This window comes from Lactuca virosa, chromosome 4, assembly GCF_052849685.1.
Source record: "Lactuca virosa cultivar CGN04683 chromosome 4, Lactuca_virosa_CGN04683_v6, whole genome shotgun sequence".
Lineage (NCBI taxonomy): Eukaryota > Viridiplantae > Streptophyta > Magnoliopsida > Asterales > Asteraceae > Lactuca > Lactuca virosa.
In genome coordinates, this window is record NC_136429.1 from 350,133,401 (window position 1) to 350,140,142 (window position 6,742).

Here is a 6,742-nt window from a genome sequence, read left to right on the forward strand (position 1 = left end):
TGGTACATGGAAAATTGGGACTAATTCCTTGTTTACATAAGTATGTAAGTCAAGTGAAAGACGAAAGGATCTAGTACACATTGATGTGAACTGGTCAATTCCACCACAAAGAATAATAAAGTATATTCGTCATAATTTACTGAAAGATCAGTAAATATGATTATGCTTATAAGATTAAGTATAATTCTGATACCTTGAAAAGATTCAAACTATAGCAGAACGAATAAGAAGAATCAAATTGAGCATAAAGATAAAAGTTTTGTCTAATCTAAAAGGAAAGGATAGTACTTTAGTATCGTGTTTTATGATCATTCTAATGATTATGGAACCATATCACAATTGATCCTCTAAGGACACCTTAGTGCATTTGTATGGCTAAGAAGAGGTATCGGGAATTGTTGAAATGGTTAAATCAAGAAGATGAATCATACTTCGTTACAAGATCAAGTTGTACCTTGAGTAACAAGTTCTAAGTAGGTTTATAACGGCTCATGAAATTTGGAGTAGAAATGTTTTCTTACTCTTGCACATTTGAATTGGTAGTTGTGGTGTTTTAGGTTAAAACAAAGACCAAATAAGACCAATTAGACGAAGTGTTTTCTTGATAAGAACCCACGGTAACCCTTGAATATATGATTTTCAAGAAATGTTTCTTGAAAGAGAATGTTATATGTCAAGAGGTCAGTAGGAGTCTTAATGGTCTTGAATAGTTTTAGGTACTAATCACAAATAAACCTTTTAGTAATCACTATCACACGACCTGAGGTTGATAACCTTTCGTGTTGACATATTCTTGTTTCTGTGCCATTCCAGTTAGTTTGACTATGCGTGTGAGTTCTATGAGTTCTCAATTGATTGCATAAGGCAAAGCACCTTGATCAATGAAAAGTACATTGATATGTATAGGTGAGCTGCTCATTTACCTGGAAGCAATGGTAGGCCCTTGTGCTACCAGATGGCAAAAATTAAGATTGAACAAGTTCAGTCCTTATGAGTTTGAATTTGTCATAAACCTTGTCTTATGATAGTGGTTGGAAATGGAAAATTCACATGGATGGGAACACATACACCATAAAATCTAAGTGGTAAGAGGTTTCCCTCTACTTCATGAAAATGATTGTGAGGAAACGCTTTCACTAGTGGAATTTTAAAGGATTGAGTTAGCAGTTGTGGTAATTGCTTTCTCAAATTCGAATATGATTACAACATCCTTTTTCATAGTCCGAATTGTGAGAAAATGGCAATTAGTCTGAACATTCAGGACTTCTTGCTATAAGTTCTGAAAAGGTTCAGACACACAAATAATCTATCTGATGAAAGGTGTATGAGCTTGAGAAGTCTAGATTAGGACTTATCAAAGCACCACGTATCAGAAATCTGAACTTTGGTAAGAAAGTGAATAAGTATTGATTTCTAGAAGTCCAGCTGATTTCTGGGTACATTTTAAAGCTAGTGGGAGCATAATTGTTATGCTAGCAAGAATATAATTGTTATGCTAGTGGGAGCACAACTATTATATTGAATATTGCAAGGTTGTAATACTATTTGTAGGAAACAAAGGTTACAAATTTGCAAAGTTGCAGAGTTTGGAAAGTTTTTTGCTATAAAAAATTATAGGGAGAAAATACTCATACTTCATTTCGAATCTAAAAGCTTAGATTGAAATTTTAATAAAATTTAGTCATGGACATATATGAATGTTATATTGAAATGATTCAACATAAGGAAATTCTATATATGGATATATTATAGCAAGAGAATGATAAAGTATCATGTCTTTATAGGATTAATTACATTTGCTATAATATTGATATGTTCCGATTTTCCAAATGCCTAGGGCATTAAGAGGGAAAAAGGACTAGAACGAGATATGACTAAAGTTGTTAAACAATTGTCAAGGACAATCTGAGGTTCACTAAGGATTGGTCGCTTGTGGACAGTTGGAAGTATATTATGATTTTGGATGGACCTTATTGACATGTTCTGAGAAGAGGTAACTCTTGCTCAGAAATGATAGTCAAAATGGGAATATGGAAATGTTTCCATGAGTGGAAGTTAATCATAAAATTTGTATATGAGTAGAAACCTTAATTACAAGAAGGATGTTCAAAGGAATGTACTTTGAATATGAGACTTTGTTTCCATGGAATTGTTCTCTATTGGAATACTTTGTAATATCTTTGGCCAAGTCTCTGTGACTTTTGTCCATAGACATTACGAAAGGATCATTGCATATAAGTTTAGAATCTAACAGATTATAGTAAATGGCAAGAATTTGGCATTCTTACACTTACGATAAGGATTTGGAATTGTGAAATGAGAGTCACTGAAAATGTGTTCAATTGATCAATTTCACAAAGAAAGGACCGTAGATAAACATCGTGTGCACGCTTAGAGCATGGGATGACTGTTGTTTTAATTCAAGTATTGAGTTGATTAGTCGAAACAGTATACAATGAATAAAGTCGGATTAATATGGTGATTAAATAATAAGTGTTTTATTTATATTCAAAAGTTTTGAGACCATAGTTAATTAGATTATTCTTGTGTTTCATTTCGCATGTTTTACTTCCCGAATAACTAGGTTATTCAAACATCCACAGAAAATCATACTTTGGAAGTAAGCATTGAGGTAAGACTGTCATGAATCCGACTGTAGATTGTCTAAGTGCTTAGACATAGCAAAGGATTGCTGCAGTGTTCATGAGAACTCCTGAAATAGGATTTGAGTATTGGATTAAACCCACACTCATCTGAATCACTTTATGGATTTTATCACGAGTGATTATGAGACGATAATATCATATATTCTTGAAACAGAGACATATGAGTTGTAGTTTACAATTCGGTTGCACATTGATGATACATAAACGCACCAGGAACTTGGTGTTATAAAACGTATTGTTGTGTGTGATTTGATGAGTAAATTGAGCAAGCATATGAGTCGAAGTTTATCTGTTCCTTTTTCCCAATGTGGGATAAAAGCGATATTTGTGGGCCCCTCGATAATTTAGGGATGAAACTTAAGCGCTTGGCCAAGCCTGGACTAAGTTGATGTGTTCAATTGTAGTCTGTTGTCAGTCATCATAAATCGGAAATCGGGAAACAACACATGGACAGAGAGAATGATTTTGAATCCATGTCTCATGTCCATACGATATCTTATAGAATAGAGGAATATTTGATCACTTATATAAAGGACGCATTACTGATAAGACCAGAGTTCGACAACGGCTATTTGAAAGCTACGATTGCTAATCAGATTCTAAAGTCATACTTGCAATTATAGTTATTAGACTTATCCAAGTGGGAGATTGTTGGATTAGGTGTCTATGCCCATAACTATAATTGGTATGTACTTGAATTGATTATGAGCATGGTCCTTTTGGGTTGCCTTCACTCATGCAACTTGATAGGATGACAAGTGGAGAGAGAGAGTAGGATTTACTATATGAATAATAAATTGGTACTCAGAATGATTTTATTAATATATTACAAGATTAATATGTTATTTGGAAATCTTATTATTAATTACTAATTAATCAGAAATTAATTAGATATTAATTTTGGGATTAAAGGAACTGATTAATAATAGAGGGATTGTTTTGTAAATCATTGATAGTTGCAAAACTTGGCTGGTTGGACTCCTTAATTATGGAGTGGACGAAATCATATAGGAAGCCCTATAGATTTCGTCCAAGGCCTCTTAAGGAGGTGTCCATGGGCTGCTTGGTGCCTAAGCAGGGTATTAGGGTTTCCACCTAAAAACCCTAGCAGCCACATCTATAAATAGACCCTCAAACTAGGGATTTTCGACCTATGCTTCTGGAAGAATACCCTGGCCGAAAATCTCATCTATCCTAAGTCATTCTTTGCATTGAGTGTTTGTGACTCCATTAGAGGTGAAACACTTGGGGCACTAAGCTTTCAAGATCAAGAAGGATTGTTCTTATTATTACAATATAACAAGTGAGGTAATGACTAAACCCTAATTTACATGTGAATTTCGAATTATGTATGCTAGTCATAGGTTTTTGCTTTGGATTAATTTGTTTGCATGTATAACTTGAGAAAAACCTAGATCCAAAGCATTAGGGTTGCATGTAGACCATAGGAATGTCGTAGTGCTCAAAACCCATCGAGAATCTCTGTAAAGATCACCAACTTCTAGTGAAAACCACTTCAAAATCAAAGCATCTTATAAAGATAACTCGAGAGACCACTGGGTATCCCACAATTGCAAATAAACAACCTTATAACTTGAAAAATACTCAACCGCAATAACTATCTTCTCTTTCAAGCTAAAGAGCCAACTTCCTGTGAAAACCACTCAAATCAACTCCATCAGTATACCTCCCATAATCGGGAACCCATTGTTCTAAACTTCAGAAACCATACCCTAAGACTGATGATCATCCATACATCGTACCTACACCTAGTCTCTTACTAGGATCACCACCAAATCATCCAGAAAGAATACTTAAAAGACACCGATCGTGAATTCCCAACAAATCCTTAAATCCAGAAATTGTGCCCAAAAACCTTAAACATACACTTGACTTCCTGACAAGTCATCACCAACCCATTTATCCAATATTCTCACGTTGCATCCAAATCCCTCATCAGCTTAGGTGTACATTCACCTGACAAATTGCTCGAGACATTTACAACGAACTACACGACTCGAGATTTCATAACCGATACCCAACATTGGTAACCAAACTCCTAATAAATAGTCTGCAAGCAAATGGCGGTTCATAATGTAAACATTCAGCAAGAGACTTATGGTGCCTAATTAATACTCCTAACAAAGTTATACTATCCACATGATCCAAAACGACTTGTCACTGAGTCTCCCGACTCCCAACAATGCACTAATACCTAAACATGCCAATAAGACTAACGATCTGAGACCTAAGAGTCCCAATCAAATGACTACCGGGTCCCATCCATGTGAATCATACAACTATCGATTCACAATATATCGTGACACCTTCTAACCACTAAAATGATAAGCTTACGGTACTACACTGATCTGTCTGTTATTCCATTACTGTCCTGAAGACTCACGACCAGCACCATAGAGGCCTAAACGCGTTTAACCATCAACCCACCGAATTGAAGGGACCCAATCAATACTCCTCTCAATGCTAACCAAACACAACTCGGGCCATACCCTTCTATCACACACAATTCATTTCATAGTACAGGCTGTTACCAATGTAAAATCAGACGAAAACATGGTCGCACACAACCATAGGATGAGATAGGCGGCCGTACTCTTGTTCCAATTCAGAAGCTATAAACTACAATAGAACCATACCAATAAATTCGGACCAAGTGTTCTCATTCTATCTTTCTTAGTCCACAAACACTCCTCATGATCATACTCGATGAACTACCACAATATTCACCTTCAAGGGAACCAATAACTAATCCCTAGCTCCGCTTCATTCTTCTTCCTCACAACCTTACCCAAAGGGTGAAGTGCCAGTAGATCTAACAAAATGGAGAACCTCAACCGTTAACATAAACATCCCCATGAATGAATAAAATGAGATCCCACACCTTGATGGAAACTAAACAGGTTCCACCAATATGTAACTAGCTCGATACAACTTCCAAAGTTATCAAGAAATGTTGCTAAAACCCTGGTCGGATAAATCCAAATACCATTCATGTTGATGCGAAATGCTAAAAACAATTGGATTTTTATAGATCCCAAGCTACACCTGAAAAGCTAAACAATACCACTCCATCGTCCGAACTCCCAATAACCAAAGACAGTTGTCAAACCCGAGCCTACTTTCAATAATACTTCCAAAACTAGCATTTCAGGGTACCCATACCCAGAAACTAAAAGGTACAATGTATAGATTTTGACGATAGGTTGACACATCTGTTGACTTCCACTGATACACCTCAAAACTTTCAAAGAACCTCAGCCATTGACAATGAACGAAATGACCAACGATCAAGAATGAATTGACAACTAATACAATGATCCAATACACTATTGAACAAACCCCATGTGGAACTAAACATACCAAACTCTGAAGCCGATTTTCCGATCAATAATTGCCTAGTTTAGACTATAGATAGCAATCTACACAACAAGCTCACAAATCCCGCAACAACTGATTCTCAACTTGAGCGACCCAAACACCTCTTGCTCTTTTCATATAACATCTGAGGGTGATACATTTATCAGTGATAACACACTGGTAAATTTGGATGAACCTAACAACTACAAAGAAGCCATGGCAGGCCCCGAGTCTGAAAAGTGGAAAGAGGCTATGGACAACGAGATTCAGTCCATGTATGACAATCAAGTTGGGAACTTGGTCGACAATGTACCGGGTCGGAAGACAGTCGGATTGTGACAACCCGAAATTTATTCCGTCACTGTAACCCTTTCTGTTAATAAAATTTATTTTATTATTAAAATTGTCCATGAACTTTTAAGTTAAATAATTCATCTAGGGTTATTATCATCATTTCCTACGTGTAGGAAATCAATAAAATCACATATAATACCCTCGATAATCCTTTGGAAAAATTTCTAGTTTATGACTAAGTCGGGTTACGGTCATTTAATCGGGCAAAATCTTAAACTGCGTTTAATGTCGGGATTGGGTGTGTCCCCACCTGGCCACTAACTCAAGGCCTATATAAAGGTTGAGTGGCCACCATTTGAGTCTTTTCCCACCTTAGAACTTTCTCTCTCTACACTATCTCTCTA